Raw genomic sequence first — 15,675 nt, forward strand, 5'->3', positions numbered from 1 at the left:
AGCACGGTGAAAAAAAGTCCTGCTAGCCACATCTTTGGATCGGTGAAGGAGCGGTGTATTCACCGCTCCTACCCATTGAAATCAATGGGACATCGCGGCAATACCGCCGGCAAAGCGCCGCTGCAGCGGCGCTTTGCGGGCGGGTTTAACCCTTTTTCGGCCGCTAGCGGGGGTTAAAACCACCCCGCTAGCGCCCGCAGACCGCCGCTAAAACGACGGTAAAGCGCGGCTAAAATAGCGGCACTTTACCGCTGACGCCGCTCCCGCCCCTGTGTGAAAGCAGCCTAAAGGTTTTTAAACAGTTTCCTATGGAGATTTTCCAGGTATGGTAGTTTATCACTATCCCATGGGCATATAGAACGTTAAAGCAGCTTTTATATTTTAGCAAAACGTTGGGAGATATAGATCTATATTGCATTTGCAATTAAATCATAGGGTTGTAAAGGTTCAGGGTAAAAAACAAAAAAAAGAAAAAAAAAAAAACAAACACACCACCACCACATACATGTCATACATAACCTCCACTGTGCAGTTGGTTTTACACAGAGTGGTCCCGGTCCTCCTCTTCTGGGGTCCCTCACCAGCACTCCAGGCTCCTCCTCTTCGAGTACCCTGTAGGAGAAGCACTCGCCTTCGTGGACACCCGTGTGGGCGTGCTCCCGTGTCCTACTCATCTATTGGCAAAGAAAGCAGGCCCTGGGCACCTGGGTCATTGGATTTGATTGATCATGGAGTCAATGGCTGCACTGCTATCAATCAGCACACGAGACACTGACTGGAGCTGGTGTGCTCGTTCCTGTTGTGGGAAACAGGGATCAAGTATAAACTGGGGCTCGGGAGGGCTGCTGAATGACCGAAGGTTTTTCACCATAATGCATTAAGGTGAAAAAGCACAAGGGTTTACAACACCTTTAATGTGCATTTTATTTCATGAAAATCTGCACACATCATGCAACATAAAAAAAGAAAATTGCGACCACCATTTTATTCTCCGAAGCTGCGGCTTAAAATATATTAAAAAAAAAAAAAAAATGATATAGCTAGAATGGGTAGAGGTGCAAATTGTGCCAAAATCAAAACTGCAGGATGCACTTTGCCAAAAATGAGTTTTTATACACAAAATTGTATTAAATTTGATTTCAATTAATATCAGGAATTTAAATATGAATTTGTTAGCCATTATTGGCACCTTTAGAACAAAAAAAACGTATCCCTTTAAATTCTATGCATGTCTGCACACTGGTCCATTGCGCTTCCATTGTGTTAAAAATCCTGCTTGCTGTAAAATCACGTGTTTCTGCCACCTTCTTCACTTACCAGCAAAATGCAAATACCTCCATTATTCGGCTGATACACTTCAGCAGCCAAAATTTCAGGTGCATCTCTACTTAGTGGGGGGGGGGGGGGGGGATTCTAAGGGCTCATCCACATAGGCAGTCAGTGGATGACAGGTCCGTCTCCACTCACTTTGCTGAGATGGCACTCCTCTATGGGGAGATCGGATGAAAACAGGCCGCCTGCAATTTTCTTATGCGATCCTCCAAAACTGATGGAAGACATAGGGTCACCAACCATCTGGATTTCACAGACAAGATCAAATTGGATGTTGGTAGAAGTGAGCAGACGTCACCGCTGACATCCGCCAGTCCCTATGCGCGAACAGAGCATCCCATCGGTCCCGCCTAGAAAACTGACAGGTGGACCTAATCAGAAAGCCATGTGAAAAGGGGCCCAAACATTCTAGAAGAGGATATATATTAATATACACAGTTTTCACATGTATGCAAGACGTTTCAGAATTCTCCCAATCTCTCATTAATAGATCGTGTTTAAATTCATTCATGGTGTATATTCTCCCTTGAATCTTAGAATACTTCGAATTTTTATTCCAGATCTGTGCAGTAACCCAATGTGATCCCTCCCCCCATGTAGGATCTTCCTGTAATAAAGACATCTCAGTGCTGCTCCCTATCCTTGTGCAGGGTGACTGGTCTGGTCTCCACCCCCTCCTGTAGTTTCCTGCAGGCAGCCTGTGGTGAGTGTGGCCTGCTAAGCCCATCCCACCACTCTGCTCAGGCTGTGTGATGGAGGTCACAGTGACATTTACAAGGTAATATCTGGACTTGGAAAGGCATTTGGAACAAAGATGGATTTATGGGATTTTCAGCTCTTTGGATAAATAGATAAAGGCACCAATGGTCAGAGATGTGTTATTGTCCCCTGAAATACAAGGATGGTGAAGTCAGTCTAACAAAGCCCCAACCATTCGTGGTGAAATGTCAACAGCATGCCATGATGTCCCTCCCAGTGCAGAGCCCTCCCCGTGGCCCTTCACACCGTACAGAGCCGCATGTGTCAGGCAGAAGCGGCCCGGCGTGTGACCTCTCTGGTGTCACAGAAGGCGGCAGTTGGAAAGGTGGTGATTACACTTACCTATCGCTACAACTTCTCACTGGGCCTCCTCCCTACACAGCCGGCCTCTCTGCTCGTCACACTACCGCTCGGGGAGGCGTCCAGCCGCAGGTTACAAGCGCCAGGCTTCCACACTCCCCATCTCTTCCGGTCTCGGCGCTGGCTTCGGGTCGACGCTCGGTATTTAAGACTGCGCATGCGTCGGCGCCCGAGGGCAACTGCGCAAGCGCACCACGCGCCGCGCTGCACGCTGGGTTGGTTGGCAAAGCCGGGCCGTCGCGTAACCGCGCCGACGTCACGCGGCGCGACTGCTCTGACGAGGGCCCGGCGTCCAATCAGCGGCGGCCGTGGAGGGAAAAAAGGGGCGCTGCGTCGTGACGTCAGAAACGAGCGTCGAGCGGAGAGAGGTCGCGCGGTGCTTGTCAACTTAGTAATCAGTAGGCTGAAGGTTGTACCTGTCAAGTTGGACGGTGTAAAGGAGAAGAGGCTCGCCGCTGCCGGTTTTCTAGGGGAATAGATAAAATAATGCCGCCTTTTACTTGATTGGCTAGCTGTTACGATAAGCCGGCGCCTGATTGGTTGGCGCAGCTGTCAGAGCTGAAACGGGCCTTGTTTGACGTGAAGGGCGCCGAGGTCTTGCGTGTTTGCGTTTTCATTGGCTGAGGAGACGTGATAGGCGTGGCAGGCGGCCAATGAGTGAAGGGGAAGTCGAGAAGCGTAGATGGAATGTTGTTTTCCTCAATGCGAACCTGCTGAGGGGAGGGGGGGAGAGAGAGCGAGCCCCGGATGTAACATGAGATCATCGGCGGCCAATAAGCGAGGAGGGTGACGTCACCGCCCTTGCCAAAACATCTTGTACGGCCTAGCTCTCATAACTGAAGAGGGGCGTGGCCAGGCAGAGGTTACAGGAGGAGATGTTTATGGGGGGGGGGGGGAGAGATGAGGCGTTACCTTGGAGACACAGTTCAGGTCCGCTGCTCTCAATCCATTCACAAAACTTTATTGTAAACCCGAACTGGACGACATTTACTTGGCTAAAGCCCAGCCCCAAAATAAAAGTATCAGAAACACTCCATTATTTTATACAAAATACTTGTTTTCAATATTTTTTCTCTTTCTTGTGTCTCTGAGCCCATGGTGCTTCTTTGCAGCCCCTTCCTAGGTGACAACGCAGGAGCGCCATTGGGGGACAAGGACAGAGCGTTGTCACTCTAACAGGAAGTACCTGAAAAAGGACTTTCATGACAGGATTTTTTTTTTAACCACTTTCTTTCCCCCTTTCTGCCCAGACCAATTTCCAGCTGATGCATTTTTAATGACAATTGTGCGGTCATGCGACGTTGTACCCAAGCTAAATATTTATTTTTTCCCACAAATAGCGCTTTCTTTTGGTGGTATTTGATCACCTCAGGGGGTTTTATTTTTTGAGCTACAAATACAAAAAGAGGAAAAACTTTGAAAAAAAAAATAATGTTTCCTTTGTTTCTGTTACAAAACTTTGTAAATAAGTATGTTTTCTCCTTCACTGATGAGCAATGATGATGAAGCACTTATATGCAGCACTGATAAGCAGCACTGATAGGTGGCACTGACCAGGAGGCATTGGCAAGCATCACTGATGGGCACTGAGTGCCATCCAATCCCTATTGGGCATTGATTGGCATGCTTGGTGGTGGGGGAGGGGGGGGGGGGGCTGAAATGATAATCAGCGCAGTAGAGGTTCTCTACTCACATTTGTCAGTGCGAGTGGAGGAAAAGCTGGTGTGTAAATATTGAAATTAATATTTATATCAAGGAACCATTGTGAGGATTTTCTAATTAAATTACCATGCCCCGTTATATATGTGTAGCACTAACCCCCGAAGGAGCGGCTGAATTTTTCTGGGCTTACCGATTACCTCCACTCGTTGTCCTTGTCTAGGGGTTCCCAGGGTTGATGACCCAGAAACTGTAGAGATCGACACTTGGTACCTTGCTAGGATTTTTATTTTGCATAAAACAGTTGAACAAACTCAGTCTCTAAGTTGGGAATAGAGGGTAGCAGGATAAAGTTTAGCTCAGGTTCTCAGAACTGCTGACTTCAATAAAAGTCTCTCTCTGTACATAATCCAGGGAATAGCCACTCGCAACTGGATTCTTTAACTGTTGGATACATTTTTGAGCTTGGATCTAGCAGCCAACAAGTAATTCTAGCCTTGCAAAGTCTCTCACACAGACTTGGTTGAAAAACGTAGTTGTAACCGGAAGGATAGAGGTAGGAACATTTCTTACTGTACCAGAATCTTGCAGCCGGTCCGGCGATACCGTTAGAAATGTGGATTGTGCCTCTAAAAAACCCGAGACGGCACCAGAACACCTTAGAATCTTCCTTCCAGTTACTGCGTCTCAAACTAGCCAGTTCCGAGGCTCGGAAATGGATTGATCCCCACCCCAGGCCATAAGGGCCTCTGGGGGCTGGTCAGGAGGACCAGGACCATGGAGTCAACAACAACTTCTCGACCGGAACCCAGAACCACGTGACTTCAGCATCTTAAATACCCTCTTCCGGGAATACACAGTGAGATAAACGCCCACTGATTGATTCTGAAAGAGAGATTGGTACCCAATGCGTTCAACCAGACTGCGTTCTAAGGCCTCTCACAGGGGCGAACCCCACCTATGACCACGCAGATCCTCAATACAGCCCAGACAAGCTGATGCCAAAGCCCAATTTAGAACAATTAACCCAAAAATGTAACCATAGTTTTGGGCAAAAAATAAATTTACAGACATAGCACGTACTCCTTAGGAGTACCGACGCTACATATATAAGTATGTGTGTGTGTGTGTATGTATATATGTATATATATATATATATATATAAAATCTATCTCTATATATACACACACACACATGTTGTTATAGGAACGTGTGTACTTAATATATTTTTTGGGTTTAATCCTGAGAGGAGGGCCTAGTTACTGTTTTCTGTATCTCAAAAGACCAACGTCTTTTGTCTGTTGTCTGATCGGACATACTCCGATCATGTGTAGAGAATTTTGATCGGACCAAGTGCCACGCATGCTCAGATCAAATTCCTACATCAAAGCTATTGGCTACTAGCCTGAATGTAGTCCCAACGTAACAAAATTACGTCATCACGTTCTGAAAGATCAGATTTTTTCGCCAACTTTGTCCGACCGTGTGTATGCAACAGTTTCGGACAAGATCCGACGGGCAAAATCCGACGGATTTGGTTGTGGAAATCTCGGACCGTGTGTACAGGGGCTTATGCCACGAACACACAACCGGACTTTTCGACAGCAAAGGTCAGACAGAGCGAATCCGTCGGACAATTCGATCATGTGTGGGCTCCATCGGACCTTTGCTGTCCAAAAATCTGACGGACTTTAGAAATAGAACATGTTTCACAATTTTTTTGCCGGAACTCCGCCGGACCCAGTTCCTATCGAGAAATCCGCTTGTGTGTATGCTAGTCCAACGGATGAAAACTGACGTTAGGGCAGCTATTGGCTACTGGCTATGAACTTCCTTATTCTAGTCCGGTCGTACGTCATCCCGTTTGAATCCATCGGACTTTGGTGTGATTGTGGGTGGCCAAGTCCGTTCATTCAGAAAAGTCAGTCGGAACTCCGCTGAAAGTTCGTCGGGAAGACCGTCAGACCTAGTCCGTCGATGTCTGGTCGTGTGTTCGTGACATAAGACTCACGGTCTAGATGAACCATGGTCACGTAAGAGCTGTCTATGTGATGTATCTGTATTATCTTATTTCTCCTTTATTTTTCTAACTTTTCCTATCCTAGGATTTGCCTTAATACCTTGATAGCATGCGTCAACTGTAACCATATCTCCTTTTTGCATTAACTATCTTTGTAGACTGGCAACACTGTATTTGTAATATCACCATTTTATATTTGGTAATATCCAATTGTTCCAACATTTATTTTCTGTATAAATAAATTAGATCTTTGTATTTGAGCACCATTATCATTCCTTATTGATTTCATGGGTTATAGCTGCAACCGCATTGGTTGATTCATATGTAGATAAAAGGTTTTAATCACTTATGTTAGGTATCATTAACCACTTCAGCTCCGGACCAATAAACACCTTAAGGACCAGAGGTCTTTTTGCAATTTCGCACTGCGCTGCTTTAACTGGTAATTGCGCGGTCATGCAATATTGCACCCAAACGAAATTTGCGTCCTTTTCTTCCCACAAATAGAGCTTTCTTTTGATGGTATTTGATTGCCTCTGCGATTTTTTTTTTTTGCGATATAAATGGAAAAAGAGCGAAAATTTTGAAAAAAAAAGATATTTTCTTCTTTTTGTTATAAGAAAAATCGAATAAACTAAATTTTAGTCATACATTGAGGGCAAAATTTATTCAGCCACATGTCTTTAGTAAAAAAAATGTCAATAAGCGTATATTTTTTGGTTTGCGCAAAAGTTATAGCGTCTACAATCTAGAGTACATTTTCTGGAATTTACACAGCTTTTAATTTATGACTGCCGATCTCATTTCTTGAGGTGCTAAAATGGCAGGGCAGTACAAATCCCCCCCAAATGACCCCATTTTGGAAAGTAGACACCCCAAGGAAATTGCTGATGGGTATGTTGAGCCCATTGAATATTTATTTTTTTTGTCCTAAGGGATTGAATAATGACAAAAAAAAAAAAAAAAAAAATTTTTTTTACAAAAAGTTGTCACTAAATGATATATTGCTCACACATGCCATGGTTATATGTGGAATTGCACCCCAAAATATATTCCGCTACTTCTCCCGAGTATGGCGATACCACGTGTGTGGGACTTTTTGGGAGTCTAGTCGCGCACGGCACCCCGAAAACCAATCGCCACCTTCAGGATTTCTAAGGGTGCAAATTTTTGATTTAACTCCTCACTACCTATCACAGTTTCGAAGGCCATAAAATGCCAAAATAGCACAAAACCCCCCAAAATGACCCCATTTTGGAAAGTAGACACCCCAAGCTATTTACTGAGAGGCATGTTGAGTCCATGGAATATTTTATATTTTGCCACAAGTTGCGGGAATATTACAAACTTTTTTTTTTTTGCACCAAGTTGTCACTAAATGATATATTGCTCACACATGCTATGGGCATATGTGAAATGACACCCCAAAATACATTCTGCTGCTTCTCCCGAGTACGGGGATACCACATGTGGGGGACTTTTTGGGAGCCTAGCCACGTACGGGACCCCGAAAACCAAGCACTGCCTTCCGGATTTGAATATAAAATGCTATAAAAAACAAACTAACCAGAGTCACCCGTAACACTTATACGGTGATCAGTGGTGAAAGGGTTAACTAGGGGCAATCAGGGGGTTCAAATTTTTATTAGGTAGTATATGGGGGTCCCTGGCGCTATATAAAAACCTGACGGGGAACCTAAATAACTAACTGGCTAACCAGCGTCACCAGTGACACTTATACTGTGATCGCTGGTGAAAGGGGGTGAAAGGGTTAACTAGCAGCAATCAGGGGGTTAAAACCATTATTGGGTAGTATATCGGGGTACCTAGCGCTATAAAAACCTGGCGGTGAACCTAAAAAAATAACTAGCTACCTAGCGACACTAGCGACACTGATGCAGCGTTCAGAAAAATGATCGCTTAGTGACACTGGCAAAAGGGGGTGAAAGGGTTAACTAGCGGAAATCAGGGGGTTAAAACCATTATTGGGTAGTATATCGGGGTACCTAGCGCTATAAAAACCTGGCGGTGAACCTAAAAAAATAACTAGCTACCTAGCGACTGTAGCGACACTAATGCAGCGATCAGAAAAACGATCGCTTAGTGACACTGGCAAAAGGGGGTGAAAGGGTTAACTAGCGGCAATCAGGGGGTTAAAACCATTATTGGGTAGTATATCGGGGTACCTAGCGATATAAAAACCTGGCGGTGAACCTAAAAAAATAACTAGCTACCTAGCGACACATGCAGCGATCAGAAAAATGATCGCTTAGTGACACTGGCAAAAGGGGGTGAAAGGGTTAACTAGCGGCAATCAGGGGGTTAAAAACATTATTGGGTAGTATATCGGGGTACCTAGCGCTATAAAAACCTGGCGGTGAACCTAAAAAAATAACTAGCTACCTAGCGACTGTAGCGACACTAATGCAGCGATCAGAAAAACGATCGCTTAGTGACACTGGCAAAAGGGGGTGAAAGGGTTAACTAGCGGCAATCAGGGGGTTAAAAACATTATTGGGTAGTATATATCGGGGTACCTAGCGATATAAAAACCTGGCGGTGAACCTAAAAAAATAACTAGCTACCTAGCGACACTAGCGACACATGCAGCGATCAGAAAAATGATCGCTTAGTGACACTGGCAAAAGGGGGTGAAAGGGTTAACTCTAGGGGCAATCAGGGGGTTAAATCTTTATTGGGGGGTGATAGGGGGCTACCCTGGACCTAACACTAACTGTCCTGACAGTTTTTACTGTCACAACTGACACTGAATGCATTGATCAGTAAAGAAATGATCAATGCAATCAGTGACACTGTGACTGGGGGGGGATCGGGGGGCGATCGGGGGGGGGGATCGGGGGGGGTTTGTGTGCCTGTGTGTACCTACATGTCAGTGTAGTGTTGGTGCACACTTACTTTTACTCTTCTCCTCGTAGTCCGGTCAAAAAGACCGCCCCGAGGAGAATGACATCACTTCCTCCTTCCTGTGTAAACAATACACAGGGGAGGAAGCTTCTCATTGGCCAGGAGCGATCCAGAGGGGGTGGCCGAAAACCAACGGCCATCCCCTCATCACGGAGCGCTCCTGGACCGAATCGGACCGCCGTAACCAGCGGGAGGGGGTCCGATCGGACCCCCCACCCGCTGGAAGGCAATCACGTAGATGTACGTGATTATGCCTGCCTGTGCCATTGTGCTGACGTACAATGGCAATACGGCGGTCCTCAAGTGGTTAAGCTTTTAAGTGAGGTAGGTAAAAATCACCAGAACAAAGCTAATAAATGGCTCATCCTATTTACACTGTGATTGGACAAAGCTGATCAAGTGGTATAGAGCCTACGTCAGAAGCTCTTTACCTAGATCAGAGATGCGGTGTGTCAAACTGACACACCACACCACCAATAGCCACCCTACGTGCCCCTCATTGGCGTGCGCTGGCTTGTTATCCTGCTGGACATTGTATGACACCCAGTCAGGATAACCAAACCACTTTCTGGCCTTCATTCTGCTGTAAGCTGGGCGGGTAGTGGTTAACCACTTGAACTCCAGAAAATGTACCATGACCTGGCCATTTATTGTGATACAGCACTGCGCTACTTTAAGACCCCTTTCACACTGGGGTGTTTTTCAGATGCTTTTGGGCTAAAAATAGCGCCTGCCCTGCAGCCCCAGTGTGAGAGCCCAAGTGCTTTCACACTGGGGCAGTGCGCTTGCAGGGCATTAGAAAAATTCCTGCAAGCAGCATCTTTTGGGCACTGGAGCGGCGGTGTGTACATTGCTTCTCCTTCGCCCCTGCCATTGGAATCAATGAGCACTGCTGCCAAAGCAGGGGTTAAACGCTCCTTGCTAGCGGCCGAAATGCGCTGCTATTACAGCGGAAGAGCACTGCTAAAATTAGCAGCGCTTTAGCGCTAATGCCCCCCTGCCCCAGTGTGAAAGAAGCCTAACCACTTCAGCCCCAGGTTTTACCCCCTTCATGACCAGGCCATTTTTTGCGATAGGGCACTGCATTGTTTTAACTGGCAATTGCGTGGCTGTGTGACTCTATACCCAAATAAAATTGATGTAATTTTTCCCACAAATAGAGCTTACTTTTTTAATCACCGCTGCATTTTTTTTTTTTTTAGGCCAATCTCTATTCTGCTACATATTTTTGGTAAAAAAAAATCCCAATAAGCGTATATTGATTGGTTTGTGCAAAAGTTATAGGGTCTACAAATTAGGGGGATAGATTTATGCAATTTTTTTTTGTAGCTCCTCCTCACATCGTATAACCCCCTTAGGACACAGAATGCCGGACTCGACCCCGCCTCCGGCACCTGCGTCATTGGATTTGATTGACAGCAGCCTGTGCCCATGGCCGCCCTGCTTTCAATCTATCCAATTTAGGCCCCTTACACATGTCTGTTTTTTAGGCGGATCTGAATAGTCGCCCCATACAGCTCTATGGAGCGACCAATGTCAGCGGTGACATGTTCACTGACATCGGATTCACCCTGATCCGATCCGCTACACAAAATCCAGATGGATTTTCCATCCATTGATCAGATGAAAACGGACAGGCAGTCCGTAATCATCCGAACCCCCATAGCGGAGAGCAGACTCTCTGACAGGTCCATCCCTGCACAGAGTGCAGAGACGGACTTGTCATCCGCCGGATCAGCGGGGATCAACTGAGCGATCCCCACTGAGCAAACGGATGGTAAATACGGACAACCCTCTGTGAAAGGGGCCTAAGAGCCAAGGCAACAGGCAGAGGGGAAGAGCGTGTCTCTGGCGTATGAATCACAGGACATAGGATGCATTAAGGTGAAAAAACATGAGGGTTTACAACCCCTTTAAGGATTAACTTATTGAGTATCTATTTACTCAATGCAACCCAATCTTCTATATTTTTAAAAACTATTTTTTGTTTTGTTTTTCCTGAAAATATGGGTTTGTAAACAATTGTGCAAATATTGAGCAAAAAAAAAAAAAAATTGCCACTGCTACCATTTTCGTTTCCAGAGCTTCTGCTTTCAGAAATTCTATAAGTATTTGAGAGTTTAAATTCATTTTCATGCAAATAAGCAAACGTGTGCAAAAAATAAAACAATTATCCAATTGAGATTTGTTAAAATTTTTTTTAAGAAACTGGAGTCCTATTTTAATGACCTAAACTGAAAGTTAAATTGCATGGCTGAAGAAAGGATCTTCCGAGTTGTAATAATAATACATTATCTGTTGTGTGTTACTATAACTTTCCACAAGATGTTAGTAGCCCCGTTATCACACTTCACTCTCCTGTAAAACTAGAGTTGCCCACGTCATGACACCTAAGCCCACAATGAGTTTATTGTCACATCTTGTTCCACCCTTTGCCACTGTACAGTTGTCCTGGTAATAACAACATTACAAACCTTTATTGGATTTCCTATTTTAGGCCCATCTGCTAGTACATGGATACTGTCAGTTAATGATGCTTAAGGAGAAGCTGGTTATCGTATCCCCATCCTAAGCATCTACATTTCAGCCAGGTTAAGCTGCAGTGCGTAAGCAGTGACAATACTAATGGACCTTAATTTGTTATCTAAGTCTAAATCCCTGATTTGTGGCATAGGCAAGGGGACTGTTTACTTGTGCGCTTGATTAAAACTGGTATTAACAAATTAACCAAATTTAAAACACATGGACCCTTGACAGATTTGGGACCTTTTAAATGATAGATCTGTCTTTTACAATTAAACAGATTTAGTACAATCTTATTATCTGCAGAAAGGCATTAGCAAATTATGTAGAGAATTTGATAGTTTGTAGAATCTACATGCAGTTGATAGTTTGTAGGATGTACAGGCAGTTGATAGTTTGTAGGATCTACATACGGTTGTCACAATTTATAGCCCCAAGGAGAAATTTGGTAGCTCTGTGATAGACTCAGGTCATACAAGGACGCTATATCTAGACACTATGGGGTTGATTTGTTAAAACTGGAGAGTTCAAAATCTCTGCACAGAAACCCATCAGTTTTCACTTTTTTTTTTTTTGTTCGTTTTTTTGCCAAAGCTTTATTGAACAAGCTGAAGTTGGAAGCTGACTGGCTAATTTGCACAACTGCACCAGATTTTGCACTTTCCAGTTTAGGTAAATCAACCCCTCTAGTTTGCATTAAAATGATTGTACAATGGGGTGAACTGGGATGATACAATATTAATTTACATTAAAGTATTTTTGGGCTGTACAAAACTCGTAGAAAATCAAAATGGTTACTATTTCATTACTGCTGGAAATGATAAAAAGACAATATATGAATAATGGTAGATGTAGACATTATATGAACCTTTTTGGGATTATTTCCTTTTATGTATTAAAGTAGAACATTAGGCAAAACTTTTTTTTTTTCATTTTGTATAGAGTAGGGGAGGTTTATAACCCCTGTCAGTGTTTTTTATTTTTTTTTTTTTTTTTTTTGCATCTGTGTCCCATTGTGGAGAATTACCTTCACTTTCTGTCCCATAGCCAAAGCAGGAAGTGAGAGAAAATCTCTACGAATTAAAGGAATCCCCTGGGGACCCCTAGTTCACCAGAACAAGTGTCCTCATTGGAAGTATTCCAAAAAACGTTTTGCCTTTAGTTATACTTAAATCATTTATCTGATGAACAAATATTTTTGAAGTTCTGTGTTTGAAGTGAAGTTCCACATATTGTAGCTGCTGACTTTTAATATTAGGACACTTACCTGTCCTGCAATCCAGCGATGTCGGTACCCCCAGCCAATGGTTCCATTGGCTCTTGGGTGCTGCCACCACCACCATTGCCTGAAGCCTTGCGGCTTCACAGCTTGTTCCCTACTGCGCATGCACGAAGCATGCTGTGCTTATTGAATGCCCCAGGGGCGGGGGAAGGCGGAGGGGAGCGAACTTCAGAGTGGAACAGGTGCGGACAGGTACCTGTCAAAAACAGGTACCTGCTCCCCCCCCCGAAAGGTGCCAGGTGTGGCACCGGAGGGGGGGGGGGGGGAGACAGATAAGTGGAGCTTCCACTTTTGGGTGGAACTCAAGTTGTCTGTATCTTAGCTTTTTAGTCTTTGGCATCCTTTTTAATATAGATTTCCTTTTAATATTTTTTCATGATAATCATAGCATGTTCGTTTGCCAACATGTGAAAGAGAATGTTGGTTGGGCTAATGCATAAAATGTGTGAACAAGAATGCTGGTTGGACCAATACATGAACAAGAATGCTGATAGGGCTAACATGTGGACAAGAATGCTGGTTGGACCAACACGTCAGCAAGAATGCTGGTTGGGCCAACACATCAACAAGAATGCTGGTTGGGCCAGCATGTCAACAAGAATGATGGTTGGGCCAATCGGTGAAATAAAATCTTGGACCTATACATACAACAGAATGTTGGTTGGTCCAAAAGGTGAACAAGAACATTGCATGTTCCAACACATGAATGAGAAAGTCTGTGGAGCCAAAACATGAACGAGAACCTTGTTGGGCCAAAATGTGCATGAGAATGCTGGTTTGTCCAACATGTGGAAAAGAACAAACACATGTAAGTTCTGTAATTGCTTTCAGGGATCTTCCAACATGTTGGACAATGTCTGCAGTAGTTCATTTAGGCTAGGACTTAACATAGATGATTCTGATCTTTTGTTACTTGGACCATGAATAGACTTGGTGATATCCACCCTGTTTGCAATACATTGAAATCCATGTGCTGCTAAAGAGATCTTTGCCAAAAGTGCTTACATTTTATATTTCAATCTTTTTTATTGAACAAGGTAAAAAAGTTGATACAAACATTTACAAAATAGTATGCATCCATCAAACTTTGTTTAGAAATAATGCTTATATTATAACCATTACATTTCTCATTAGGCATCAGCCTATGTAATATATGAGATATACTTGTTATGTTACTAGCTAAGTCAATCTGCATCATCGGACTTACGCGATTTCTCAGTATGGTCACATCCTCTGAGCTATTAGAGTATCTGTATATCCCTTCTGCTTCTGTTTCCATTACAACAGGTTAGAAGGATTCAATGGTTGTGTATACAATTTATAGTAACTTTAGTGCTTTAATAACCTTTGTGCTTTTGGTAACAAGATAGCACAGTAACATAACATAAAAGTAAATAACTTAAAATAAAAATCAGAATGGAGACCACAATTAGTCAGAGTACTCTTCCAGTCAGATCCACATTTCCAGGGTGATTATACTATAACCACTTAAGCCCCAGACAAATTTGCAGCCAAAGGAGCAGGCCCCTTTTTGCGATTCGGCACTGCGTCGCTTTAACTGACAATTGTGCAGTCGTGCGACGTGGCTCCCAAACAAAATTGGTGTCCTTTTTTTTCCCCCACAAATAGAGATTTCTTTTGGTGGTATTTGATCACCTCTACAGTTTTTATTTTTTGCGCTATAAATAAAAATATAGCGACAATTTTGAAAAAAATTCAATATTTTTTACTTTTTACTATAATAAATATCCACAAAAAATATATAAAAAAAATTTTTTCCTCAGTTTAGGCCGATACTTATTCTTCTACATATTTTTGGTAAAAAAATCGCAATTAGTGATTATTGATTGGTTTGCGCAAAATTTATAGCGTTTACAAAATAGGGGATAGTTTTATAGCATTTTTATTAATATTTTTTTTTTCCTAGTAATGGCGGCGATCAGCGATTTTTATTGTGACATTATGGCGGACACACCGGACATTTTTTTTTTAAATTCTTTTTATTTGTTTTAAAAGAAAAAAGTACAGAACATAGCCTTGGGGCATTCCCCGACTCAAACAATACAACACAACAGGTAAGGCAGAACACCTAAAAACTATCAGCCTAACCTAAAGAACATACAACAACCAAACCCCATAGCTTGCTGCTAAAATTGACAGGAGTAATGTAATTCCCAGTAATTAACATTAAGCTTAGTGATGCACTATAGGCAGTCTACCAACAGAGGTCTACAAGTGGGCGTCAACCGGATACTCAGGACACCGGACATTTTTGACACATTTTTGGGACCATTGTCATTTAAACAGCAATCAGTGCTATTTAAATGCACTGATTCTTGTGTAAGTGACACTGGCAGTGAAGGAGTTAACCACTAGGGGGCGGGGAGGGGTTAAGTGTGTGTGTGTTTTTTTTTTTAACTGTAGGGGGCGTGGCTTGGCATCTGACATCACTGATCATCTTTTCCTATAACAGGGAACAGACGATCAGTGACAGGCTCAGTAGGAAGCACAGGGAGAGGTTTGTTTACACAGACCTCTCCTCGTTCTTCAGTTCTGTGACCCGATCGTGGGACACCAGCAGCGATCGGGTCCGCTGGTCCCGTGGCCACGGTCACGGAGCTCAGGACCGGGTCGGGAGTGTGCCGTCTGTGACTCGCACAATGTAAAAACGAGCGCCAAACTCGTACCTGACCGTCTCTGACCGTCTTTTCCAGTGTCTGTATGCCTCTGTATCCTACACGTTATGCCACAACACACGTGACTTCGATCCCAGTCGAAGTCACGTGTGTTGTGACGTAACGCGTAGGATACAGAG

At 43.7% G+C, this 15,675-nt stretch overlaps 1 protein-coding gene across 3 annotated transcripts in view; it reads right to left on the minus strand.

Annotated features, from left to right (window-relative positions):
• The window catches only part of PPM1B (protein phosphatase, Mg2+/Mn2+ dependent 1B), a 68,253-nt gene extending 65,634 nt beyond the window's left edge, over window positions 1-2,619 (minus strand). For 2 of the 3 annotated variants that reach the window (XM_077485666.1, XM_077485667.1), the window contains exon 1: window positions 2,434-2,617. The gene's annotated coding sequence lies outside the window, so the exon portion shown is untranslated. Of the gene's footprint in view, window positions 1-2,433 lie in introns of all 3 variants that reach the window. The other variant, XM_077485665.1, reaches the window with a different exon arrangement.
• Window positions 2,620-15,675: the final 13,056 nt, after the last annotated feature.

Source organism: Lithobates pipiens, unplaced genomic scaffold, assembly GCF_037356315.1.
Source record: "Lithobates pipiens isolate NorthernLeopardFrog02 unplaced genomic scaffold, aLitPip1_a1.2 Scaffold_18, whole genome shotgun sequence".
NCBI classification, from domain to species: Eukaryota; Metazoa; Chordata; class Amphibia; order Anura; family Ranidae; genus Lithobates; species Lithobates pipiens.